This window comes from Taeniopygia guttata, chromosome 9 (assembly GCF_048771995.1).
Source record: "Taeniopygia guttata chromosome 9, bTaeGut7.mat, whole genome shotgun sequence".
Lineage (NCBI taxonomy): Eukaryota > Metazoa > Chordata > Aves > Passeriformes > Estrildidae > Taeniopygia > Taeniopygia guttata.
In genome coordinates this window covers 21660007-21672733 of record NC_133034.1, presented here as the reverse complement: position 1 = coordinate 21672733, position 12727 = coordinate 21660007, and the positions used below count along the sequence as shown (strand labels likewise).

The window sequence follows — 12727 nt, the reverse complement described above, 5'->3', positions numbered from 1 at the left end:
GGACAGGGGAGGCTTGGTGGGTGATGTGTGCTCCAGGGGTGATATTTGGTACTAAGTGAAGGGTCTACAGAACATATCTTATGAAGAATAGCTGTGGGAGGGCTTGTTTGATCTGGAGAAGAGGACGATCAGGTGAGACCTCATCCCTCCCTAAAAATCCCTGTAAAGAGATTGTAGCCGGCTGGGGGATGCTCTTTTCTCCCGCACCTGCAGTGAGAGGAACACAGCCTTAAACTGAGATACGGGAGATTCAGATTAGACATTAGAAACAAATGTTTTACTTTTAGGGTGGTCTAGCATTGAAACGGACGGCGATGGAGTCACTACGCCTGGAGGTGTTAAAGAGGCGCCTGGGGCTGGCGCTGGGCGATGCGGTTTAGGGGTTACAGCGGTGCTGCTGGGCTGGATTATCTTCAACCTTGACGATTCGCTAATTCTATTATTCCACGATTCTAAGTAACGACGAGAGGGCCGAATGGGAACAGGGACGGGAACCGGAGCGGGTCGAGGCCGAACGGGGACGGGGACGGGAAAGGGAACGGGGACGGGAACCGGAGCGGGTCGAGGCCGAACGGGGACGGGGACGGGAAGCGGAGCGGGTCGAGGCCGAACGGGAACCGGAGCGGGTCGCGGCGGAACGGGAACGGGGACGGGAGCGGGGACGGGAAAGGGAACGGGCACGGGAAGCGGAGCGGGTCGAGGCCGAACGGGAACGGGAAAGGGAACGGGCACGGGCACGGGAAGCGGAGCGGGTCGCCGCGGAGCGGGAACGGGAACGGGGACGGGCACGGGAAGCGGAGCGGGTCGCGGCCGGGCGCCGTGCCCGCCCCGTGCCCGCCCCTCGCGGAGCGCCCGCCCCGGCGGCGCGGGGCGGGGCGGCAGCGGGGCTGGCCGGCGTCCCACGCCCGCCTCGGCCGCCTTTTCGGCGGGAGCCGCTACTCCAGAGTGCTCGGTAGCGTGGGCCGGCCGGGGCCCCATGTGGTGCCGACATCACTGACATGGCGGAATCCCCGCCGAGCCCTCCCGGCACTCGCTCCAGCTAACCGGGACTCGCCGCCCCGCACCGCCCTCCCGCAGGTAAGGACGCGGCGGCGCTGCGGGCAGCCGGGTGCCGGGCGGGGAGCGCCGCGCTCCGAGCGCCGGGCAGCCGCTTCCCCCGCCCCGCGGCGCCTCTCTGGGTCCGTCCCGGCTCTTTTGTTCGGCGGCGGGACGCGGCCGCACTCGGTGGAAAGTTTCTGTGCCCGCCCCGCCGGCTCCCTCCGCCGCGGGGAGCGCCCGGCGGGCGGGCGGGAGCGGCCGCGCTCGGGGCTGGCGGCGGGACGGGCGCTCCAGCACCGCCCGGCTGTCCCTGGGGGCGGCCGGCCCGGCCGCTGTCATCGCCGCCGCCCTCCCCGCCCGCTGCGGCTCCCGGAGGAGAAGTGCGGGAGCGGTCGGTGCCGCGGGTGTGTGCGGGGCGCCTGCCCGCGGCACCCCCGAGCCGCGCCCCGCTCCGCTCCGCAGCCCCTGCCCGGCCGGGGGTGCGGGCAGGTGGAGGAACCGGGGGCTCCTCCGCCTCCAGAACGTCGGGATCCAGAGGGCATGTTGGAGAAAAAGCTGGAGAAAGGCGCGACCGTCTTCTCTTGGCCCCGTCCTCCCCGCCGGGCTCCTGGCAGAGGCGGCTTGGGGAAGGAAAGCCCTGGAAACTTTTTATTTTTGCTTGCCAGACACCTTTTTAAAATGGCATGCGACCAGCAGACGGAGTAAAAAAGAACAACCCTTTTTAAAAGCTTAACCTCTCTTAGGTTAAGACCACAGCTGCATCCCCCCCTTCTCAGAAATGTTCTATTTAAATAAGGTTTTGGCGGAGGTAGTGCGGCTTGGAGTTAAATGTAACGAACCATTTATCCCGTCTATATTTGTAGAATACAAGGCGCGGAGCAAGCCTGCCTCTCTCCATATTAGTAATTTCGTATTTCATTTGTATTTCTTTGTGTCCTTTGAGTATATAAAAGTACTGGCCTTAAAGGGGTAGTTACCCCATCACGGGGCGGGTGGGGGGGGGGTGGGAATGAGATATGGAGGGATTGGCGTTCCGTGTTGGCGTTTTTTGGGTTTTTTTTTAAATTTTTTTTTTGTTTGTTTGCTGTTGGAACTCTGCTGGCTCTGTGAGAACAGGATTCACATACCCCAGTTACCTGTGCCCTAACCACAGCTGCTGTATCCCTTAACCGCTTACCCTGCAGAACACGGGGCTCAGCCGGTACGTTCCTGAAAGGTGCCAAACCAGTCTGACTCGAGTTTAACAATGTGCTAGGTAATGGCATTTCAAACTTCCACAGATTTTTCAGTGTAGAACACTATTTCTCAACCTTTTATTTTGCAGTAGAGCTTGCTTAAAAGAGTTTGGGAGTGCCAGGCCTGGCAGTGCCTGCACTGGTCTGGGTCTGCGCTTTGTTCTGATGGGGAGCGGCTGGTCTGGACACGGATGACACAATGTGTGCTTGGCTGGAAATCCAGATAAAGGCATGGCTTCCATAAACCTCAGGAATGGCCAAGGGCTGCCTCCTGAGTGGAAGCATCTTGCCCTGTTCACCTACGGCCCGTGTGTCTCTCTCAGCAGTTGGAGAATACGCTGCCGGTGCTACCAGTAAGAAAATGATTCTTGGCCGAATTCCCGGGGTCATTTCGGGTCTCGCACAGAAGCGGTCTGTTACTGCTTTTCTCTTAATCTTCAGCACTTCTGTGCTTCCCTCTCGTTAATTTCAAAGCAGTTGTGATTTGTGCTTGTGTTGGGACCCTGCTGTGGCAGAAACGTCCGCTGCCCCAGAAGTATCGTGTATTGTTCTTCCCAGTTCAGTATCTTTTAGCTACTTTATGCTTACTGTGTAGCTCAGAGATGAGTCTGTGTGGAAGGTGATATATTTTACTTTATATTTTTCTTTTTTTTAAATTTTGCGCTTTTGGGACTCATCTGGTTTGGGTTTGAAGTCACTGCTGGGACAGCAATGAGAGGGTTTTTTCATACTGCTAGCTTATAGTTGGCCAAAGGATAAGAAATGAAGGTAGGTATCAGCCAAAATAAACTGATATTCTGCTATAGCCAAGAAGCTCAGAGCTGTAATTCCATACTGCAAGTATTTTATCTTTAGTCTCAGAAAAGTTTGTAACTTCCAATCTGAAATGTATTTATTCTGGCACTTCTTTTTCTACGTGTAGTATTTAGGGAACTGAAACAAGTTTTCTCCATCATGCCTCTTTCTTTGCGGAAAATTTGGGGTTCTTTTTCCTCACTTCACAGTTTCCTTTATGTTTTCTGAGAAAGAGAAGCAGTTAAGGGCAGTCAAACTTCTGCTGTTCATAAATCTGTGCAAGAAAATATATACAGACCATGCAGCAAAATTCTGCATTTGTGTGGTAGTATTCATGAACTTTTTAATATGTGTAATTGACTTTTTCCCTCAAAAAAGGAGGTTGTCAGAACCAACATTTACAGTATGAATAAATGTTTGTAGCATGAGAATAAATGCCTGCTAAGTACATGTAATTAAATACAAGGCCCAGAGCCTGAACACACCTGAATCAAACAAATTACTCCCCACAGTGCTTTTTTCTTCACTGTAGTCTGGTACTTCCCTCCAAAGCGAAGACATGGCGGAGGATGGAGTGACCTCTTTGGAGCACTTGGGGTGACAGTTTGGGACACACTGGGAGAGCATCCTGTCGCTCCACCAAGGATGTGGCTGCTGGGTTTAAAGTTTGGAAATAGTGTCGCTGGAATTGTTCTGAGCAACATGCCACAAATTATCGAAATTCCATTTGTTTGCAGTAGCCTTTGGTGTACAGCAAATAAAATAAATTGGAGAAGAAGCCAGCAGAGCCCTGTGTAAATCTCAGCTGTGCAAAATAGTGGAGAGGCAAAGTTTCTCAAGCGTTGCCCGGAGGATTTGTGCTTCAGTGATTGTCTCTGCTCTGCTGAGTGGTGGAGGATCCTTTGGAAACGGCAGTATCAAAACTCGTGTTGTTTACGGCCAAGGTTTAGTGTCCCTGTGTGATCTGTCCCTGGAGATGGAAGGTATGTGGGAAGAGGGAAGTTCTTCAAACAAGGCAGTGGAAATAGGAGCCGCTGGATGCACAGCGGTGAAAAGCCATCTACAGGCAGGAATGCTGGTGTGTCAGCGAGCAGATAACTCCAAACAGCTTCCAGAGGGGACGTGGTGCTTGGCGTTTTTATCAGTTTATTCTAAGCACCTCTTTGCAAAATTAAAGTTGGAAGCCTGCTCACTGTTGGATTCCAGACAGCCAGGAAAAAAAAAAAAAAAGGCACAAACTAATTAAATGTGATTTATTGTGGAATTTGCAACAGTGTTGGAGAGATGAGTTGCCTTTCAGAAATGCTGCTGTGGATGTTAAATCTGTGCTTTGCTCTGGATGAAAAATGACGGTGCTGTTGAGCAACTACACAAGAAAAACGTTGTCTGTGTAAAGTCTGTTCTTATGCAGGAATATTCCCTGGAGGTCCCAGGTAGTGCAGCTTGGAGCCAAAGCTTTGTGGTGCCTTTAATTGGGAAAAGGATGGTTTTCCTTGAGCGTAGAGGTTAATATGTAGGGCTTCTCCAGTGACATGCCTTCTGTGTTTCATCTAAGGAATCCTTTGTTTACAAGTAAATTGTGGTGTTTCTTAGCAGATAACAGACAAAAAAGCCAACAGCGTAAGAAACATTCTCTATTTGTTTTTCTAATGGTGACAGTTTATAATGGTGATATACTGAAAATTGCCATGTGGATACTGCAGTTAGTAAACTGCAGCTATGTATGGTGTTAGTTTTGTAATATGAAGCAATAAACAATTCCTAAGTAATGAAATACATATTTTATAATTTCTCTTTTTTGAGAGGATGATACTGCAGCTAATACTGATATGTGGCATTTGTTTGTTCTGGCATCTGCTCCTCATTCTGTAAGATATTCAGTGCAATGACAAGATGCATTCAGGAGAGGAGTTTCTGCTGTTGTGTTTTTGTTTACCTTTTTATTTTTTAGATTTGGAATAACTGAGAACAAACACCTGAATTCTCTGGAGATGAAGGTGACAAGCCTGTCTGATTTTTCTGTGTTAGGTTAGTGTATTGCAATTCTGTGGCAGTAATGCAAATACCTTAAAACATGCTTTACATCCTGGTCTCTTATTGCCTTATACGTAATTATGGACTTCTCTATTATTAGGTCCTTGCAAAGGACTCTAATAATAGAATATGTGTATACATGTATTTAAACATCTACTTCATGTTTCCAGGAATGTTTCATATGGCATGCTTGGAAAAGAGAGAAAGAAATTCCTTTCAAGAGGTTAATAAAAACTTCAATAAAGAACAATTTTAGATGACCCTTTTTTTTTTTATAAGATGACCCTTTAGATGCTTGGGATGTTGTGGACAGATTTCCCCATGCTTTTAATCTGAGCTAGCAAAACCAGTCTGTTCTTAGTTTGTAGGTTCTCTGGGCCTCTCTGTGCAGCTGTGTCAATTTTACACTGTTGCTCCCCGTTTTCCACTCACCCACTAATAAAATGCCAATGTTTATAACCTATATCCCAGTGTTATCTCTTGCCCCAAATATTTCTGCACAATTCTTTAGTCAAACCCAGAAGTGTAGTGAAGTAAGATGGAGTGATTACTTTGGACCTTCATAGCAGAAACAGCGTGGGAGTAGAGAGTTGTCCTGATTTGTTTCAGGATGACCTTACCATTTTCCTTTAGTGTATGGTTAGTTAGCTGAAAGTATTCATTCCACTTTGTAACTTGCCTTTGTTGTAGAAGTATGTCCCTATTCAATGACAATTCAGGTAACATAAGTGACCTTGTGCTTGCAGACACTTGAACTGATCCGGGTATGTTACTCAGTGCTTCGTATTGCTCTGCTCCTCATTTATTTATTGATGTGGAATAATGCAGCAGAGAAAAAGGATGAAAGCATTTGTGGATAATGAGAGCACTTGGTAGGTTTCCTTCTGGTCAACCTGTGTTTTTTGTGGACTCATGTGATGTCAGCTCACAGAAGGGAAAAAATTGCCTTCAGTGTCTTGTTACTAGCAAATGTATGGCAACCAGAAGTGTCACTTCATTAGAATGAATTAACAGAGCAAAAGAGACACAGTGAGAACTGCAGAGCTTGTGGAATATTTTGGGGTCTGTAATGCCCAAATAATATGTGGGTTTTTTTTTTCTTTGTCTTTAAGTACTGATAGAAATGGTGAGTTTGAAAAGCAAAGGCATAGCTTTGGCTTGACTGACTTCATCAAGGGTGTTTCTTTACTGGGGGACTTGGTATTTTGTCTTTCATATGATGTTAAAGTATCAGGAATAATGGTTTATGTTGAAGTGGAAAAAGTTCCTCCTTTTGTGACAAGATAAGGCAAATTGGAATATACCACGTACCTGATTCTTCTAGATATATTTGAACTGGGAGCAAGTTTGGGACCTGGTTGCATACATGTGGGTTCTTCTGTTCTTGTAGCAGATGGGAACTGGTGTTTGCCTTTGAGGGGTGTGCTTGGCTTGATCAGTTATAATGCTGGTCTTGTTTTCACCAGTTCTTACTTCACTTTGCTTAGAACACACTAATATCCTGTTCTTTTGTGCTACTCTAAAGCTCTGAGGAAATTATTTATAGTCTTGTTAGGAGATATATTTTTATTAACTGTATTAAAAATTGAAAACAGGGGTTAAAAATAAGCTGTAGATTTTCCCCAAAACATGTTAGTGATCCTCTATTATACAGTACTGTTTTGTTATACAGTCCTGTATTGAACTGTGGCTGCCTTGGAAGGCACAACTTTTAAGGTGAAGAATTTGTTTCTATTTGGTTGCATTGTCTGAAGGATGGCAACACATTTCTTGAGGGCTGATTTCCACTGAGTCATCCCCTGAGCAAGGCAGAGGGATGTTCAGCTGCTATCACATCTTCTGCTTTGGCAGGTTAACTAGGAAATTTGTTTTCAAAGCTAGCCTTGGGGAGGAGAGAGCAACAAGTCTTTATTTTCGAATGTTTGAAAGTGTTAGAAGCTGTGGCAGTTCAAAGAAAACAACTGTTTCTTACTCTGTAATTTTATGGAATTGGCTTCTGCTTTAGTGAGGCTTTTTGGGGATTTTTTTTGGTGCTTTTTTTCCCCAAGGTCTGCTTTTCTCAGTGTCCCACTTGCCCATCCTTTCTTTAACACACTTACTCATTAGCCACCTGTGATTCCTGGTACTACAGTAGGGTTTTCCTTTTAATTATCTCTCAGTATGATTTACGTTCTGGTGGTTGCAAAGCTGTTAAAGGGGATCTTAGCCATGAAGTGAGGTTTCTTCTGCTCTTGTGCTCCGGGTTGGAGGCTTGAGGTGCAGCATTTGGTCACAGGAGCAGAGTTCCTCCTGAGCAGCCCATCTGACAGTCCCTGTGTCTGGGGAACTGGGCAGCTAGAGACACAATGCTTCATTTGGCACAATGCTTGCTCTTAGCTGGCTTTTCTTGAATGCTTCAGATGTGGGTGAGGGAGGGGCAGCAGATCTGTGTTTGTGGAACGCTGCATTCCCTTCTGTCTTCTTCCCTTGGAGTTCATGTGCTGGTGGTGACGTGTGGCCTTTGCATGACTGGACGTGAGGAATGTGTCCCTCCACGTGTGCAGCGGGGTGTGCCCAGCACTGCAGCCCAGGTGGCTGTGGCTTGGCCCCAAGGTGGGTACAGATGGCCCAGCAAGGCTGTGCTGCGGGTTCCTCGTGTGCTTTGGGGAGCTGAAGTGGCCTGATCCTACAGGACCACACGTGCTGCTCCTTGGATCATAGGTTGAGGCATTCATTGTCCCAGCCAGCCATACAAGGAGGGAAAATCCATCTTCAAAAGCTGGTTCTGAGGAATGGGTCAAAAAGTTCCTGGTTTGGTTGGCAAGGGTATTATTTTAAGGAAGGAAATGAGAAGTTGGCAGTGTAGTGAGGTAGCCTGGTGTTTTGGCCATCATGTATAAGAGGTGGCAGCAGTGGAAGGAGTTAAACTGCACGTGGTCTGTGGAGAACTTAGGCTTGGAGAGTAAACCAGAGGCAGGATGTGCTGCAGAAAGTTGGTGGTGTTATGGGAAAGGGATGGCAAAAAAAAATTCTTAAAATCAGTATAAATCATAGTTAAGTGGTGCTTCACTATGTCTGAACATGTGCATATGTTGTCTCCTCGTAAATGAGTGACCTTACACGTCTTGGAGGAGCAGAGGAAATGTCATTGTCACAAACTGTGGAGTGAAACAACACTTAAGATTCTGGATCAGTTGAAAACGACTCGATAGCCAAAAGGCTGACCCCTGCTCTCTTTGTGCACTGTGACCCTGCAAGCTGTCAGCTCTGCTCTGAAGTGTCCAACCTCCTTTTGTACTTGTGGGAAAAGTATGTTGGCTGTTCTGAGGATAAAGGGTTAATTTTATGGCATTTCAGGGCATAAGTTAGTATGGTCATAAGTCAGTTTGTTTGACAGTCAGTTTGTCACTGTTCTCTAATCAGAAGTTTGTTATTTGGGCTGCTGTAGTTACTTTCCTGGTCTCTGATACTGATAAAACACTCAGAATAAGCAGAAGTGAAGCCTGGTTTTCTGGTACTTCTGTGTTTTGCTTGCACTCAAGCAGGAAGGTAGTTAATTCCCATAGTGTCTCCTTATGTAATTACCTATTTGTATATTGTCCTTTTGGTTTATTTGTTATAAAACTAAATTACATTTGAGTTTGGGAGGACCTCAAAACAAAAACAGAAGTCAACAAACAGAAACCTTAAAGGACCAAACCAGAATGACTTTGTATTTCCCATTGTGGTTAACTTAGATGTTGGTGGGGTAATAATGTCATATTCAGGAGTAAGAAATATCCTGTGGATTTTATCAGAGACCCAGATAATGTCTTGTTTGGATGACTGTTGTGGACTGCTGGGCAGCACTCAGCTGTTGCCACCATGCCAGGAATTTAAATAAGGTTCATTGAAAATTTTAGTACTAGATCATAAATCATGAAGGTCTAGGGTCACACTCTTGCAGGTTCTTAGCTGACCACAACCAGTGCACAAGAAATCTCATGGCTAAAGAGGAATTCTGAGATTTTTCCACAGAGCAAAAGTTCTGCTGAGTTTGACATAAAAGTGGAGAAAAGTGACCAAAAGGATAGATTTAGCTTGTGTGTTAGTAAGAAATGTTTTACTATGAGGGTGGTGAGACTGGCACAGGTTGCCCAGAGGAGCTGTAGCTGCCCCATCCCTGGAAGTGTCCAAGGTCAGGTTGAACAAGGCTTCCCCCCTGGGATAGTGGAAAGCATCCCTGCCTGTGGCAGGAGGTTGAAACTACAAGGGCTTTTATGGTACCTTACAACCCAAACCATTTAATGAGTCTTTGATCTGAGCCTTAATCCTTGTTTCTTGTGTGTCAGCCGGTGGTGAAATCAACTTGGTTCATTCAGCTCCACACATGTTTATTTTTGCAACTCCATATGCTGCTCTAACAGATCTTTATTATTGCTTGTTAAGTTCAGCGGTGCTTTTAGTGACTGCAGAAAACATAAACATCCTCTGTGACTTCGTTAGACATACAGTGCAAACTTTTTGTTGACTTGAGGGCTGTTCCTCGGGTCAGTGAGCACTGCCACCACTGTACACCCACGAGGATATGATGAACAGAAAGGAATTGTCTTGTTACCTAATTTAAGAGTCTTCTCCCTGCAACTCTCGTGTGTGTGTGGTGTTTTATCTTTACCCTTTTCCCTCTCGGTTAACAGGGCTGGACGTGCTTGTCCAGCTGTTCCAGCTGCCTTGTTCGGTGGGCAGGAAATGGTGATGTGGTGGAAATTAGGCAATTCTGCCGAGTGCAACCAAAAGGATCTCAGATCTCTTCCACAGCAGCCACTTCTGGATAAAACGAAAGAGTCAAGTCATTCAGATATTTCTGTAACCACAATCTGTGTAACGAACGAGGTGACTACACTTGAATTTTTATGCCTGTCTGAATGGGTTGCTTCAGTGGATGTGTGAGAGCTGCTATGTTGCAGTAAAGGCAATATTTGTGGATCTAAAACTCTGAAGTTAGACATCAACGGTTTCACTTCCTTTTGGCATTTTGCGATCATGCAGTCGAACAGGATGATATTATGCTCTAAAATGCTGCTGTGAAAAGTTTTTTCAGTTTCTCAGACCTTCTAGACTATTCCAGTCTTGCCCTTGCTAGCACATCTGAGTCCTTTCTGGCCTGTCTTACTAAATCCTTATTTCTCTATTTCCTTTTTCCTTTGTTAGATCTTTCTAGACTACAGTGTATTGATTTCAGTGTATCCTCAGTTGTTGGGTTAGTGCAAGGGGAGGAAGGCGAGTGAAATGTGAGAATTGGGACGGAGAAAATACAGATATGTGAAGACATGGAAAATAGCATTGACTGGATCAGTTTGCAAGTAGACCAAGTGTATTATTATTATTATTGGCCCTGCGATAATTTAAGGTTCCGTGACGTTGTCTCGCAGTGAAGCACAAGGAAATAGAATAATCCACTCCTACGTGCCTTGAGCTCACTTGGGCAGTGATGAGGCCACCCTTGAGCAGATGTGACCCAGCCTGGTGGCAGCAGGGACGTGCTGGTGGGCTGTGGGCTGTGGCTGGGGACACGGTGCTGCTCCCCAGCTCTGCTGGTCCACGTGGCAGCCCGAGATCTGTCCTCTCAATTTGGGAGGGAAAGCAAAGCCTTGGCCTGCTGCCTGGACTAACCTCACACGGCAAGCAGAGGGTTTGTGTTCCAGCTAGAAAGTGTATGGGGATGGCAGATTGGATCTGTCAGCTTCCCTCTTCTTCTGTCCTTGGAAGAGTTATTTTCCATTAACTGTGGATATGTAGGCTTTTTGTTTTTGAAGTATGCTGGCTCTGTGGAGCAAGTGAGGTGTGACTGTGGTCTGCTGGTTCCCCCAGGAGGGCTGGCTGGGCAGGAGGTTTCTCTCTGCTGGGCAGGGGTGCAGTGAGCTCCTGCCTGTGCTCCCTGGACTCTTCCTCCTCCTCCTTCTATTGCCTGGCAAGTGCAAGACAATTTGTGGGGGCTGTATGCAAAGTGTAGGTGATTCAGATGAAGAAAACTTAACTTTTCCTTAAAAATTTTGAAGATTTGACTGGTTCTTCAGTAAGTACTTTATGTTGGCTGCATACTGTAGAAAGTATCACTGATTTAGTATTTTTGCATATCCCTACTTTTCTCAGAAAATGTTTAGCAATATTTGACTTGTGCATTTATGAAAGGATTTGGCAGGTGGGAAGGGAAAGCAACAACTCTTCTCTCGTCATACACAGAATACACAGTTGAAAGGAAGAAAGATAAATACCTTTTTTAGCTATTCTAGTATATTAGACAAAGGTTTTCTTTGTTTTTCTGCCAACAGCAGCTCTTCTGACCTTTGTGATCAATATTAGCAATGAAGTTTCTTTGAGCAGATGCAGATGTGGAGATTTTGTTGAGCAACTGCTCAAGCAGAGTGTGAACGTGGTCTGATAGTGGTTATACAGCCATGAAGAAAGGTATCCACCCAAGGGGGGAATCTTATTTTGCCTTTAATAGAGATGGGAAGGGAGATTAACACTATTTTGCAAGTCCTTCTGGGATTTGTTTTGGAAAGTGTATGCTTTCTGATCACCTATGTTAGTGAAAGATGGGTAAATTTGAAGTGGTAGAGTTACAGGCGAGGGTTACAAGCATGACTGGAAGTGTGGAAAGCCTTTCTCGTAAGATGAGATGGAGAAATATTTAACAGGAAAGAAATTCCAATGAACTTTACTATCTCTAAATCCATCAGAGAGGTAAACATTGGACGCATACAGGACTGTTTAAGCCAAAAGCCAGTGTGGGCAGATGAAGGTGTGGACTCAAGATGTCAATAAATAAAAACTTCTGTAGAATTTGATTGAGCAGCTTAGTCCAAACCCAGCCCAGCTATCTAAACAGGAGCCAACTTAGGGCATGCAGAAAGACCTAAGTACTTTTAATGTGCAGGGCTTAATGCAAGGCTATTAGAGAATATGTGATATTCCCATATATGAATAAGGAGTGTACAAGTGGCAGATGGATTTCAAGGAAGTGGGAGGACTGAGAACCTGGACTATAGTCTGATGAAAGTAACTGTGGGCATTCATTGCAGCTGCAAAATTTATAAATCTATCCCTTATTTTTTAATGAACTGACATTCAGCTTCAACTGGCAACTTTTTTCCAAGTCTGCTTGCACCTGAAGTCGTGCATGTGCAGAGCTGTACAATCCTGGTGGTGCAGCTTCAGTGTGGCTGCAATCCTGGTGGAATTTCGCTTTCATGTCCTGCTATTTTTATTGGTAGAAGGTCCTGATGTAACATAGTTCCAGGAAAGGAGATGGGCGGCTTTCAAAGAGCTTTGAACATCAGGTCAAACAACAAAGGTGCTTTCCAAAAGTGGTGGATGACTTATTAAAGTGGAGAGGTTTGTATCCAAAACTTTACTGAGGATAATCTTTAGGAAAGAGTATGTTAATTCTTCAGATAATCACAGGCTTCAAAGCAAAATCAGAATGTGAGATAAACTTTTGTTTACACTTTGTCTTAGGGGGAAAAAAGGTAACAAGGTCAGGCTTACACAAATGTAAATTTAAATATTTTAAAATCAAAATGCCTGAATTTGTTTGCTGTCAGAAGATGCAAGCTATATTGAAATACAAGATAATTTCTTTTTTTAAAATGTGAAATTAAATG

At 45.8% G+C, this 12727-nt stretch overlaps 1 protein-coding gene across 1 annotated transcript in view; it reads left to right on the top strand.

Annotated features, from left to right (window-relative positions):
• The first annotated feature begins 832 nt into the window (after positions 1-832).
• FNDC3B (fibronectin type III domain containing 3B) overlaps positions 833-12727 on the top strand; it is a 187165-nt gene continuing 175270 nt past the window's right edge. Inside the window, exon 1 of the mRNA XM_072933671.1 lies at positions 833-1078. The gene's annotated coding sequence lies outside the window, so the exon portion shown is untranslated. The remainder of the gene's footprint in view (positions 1079-12727) is intronic.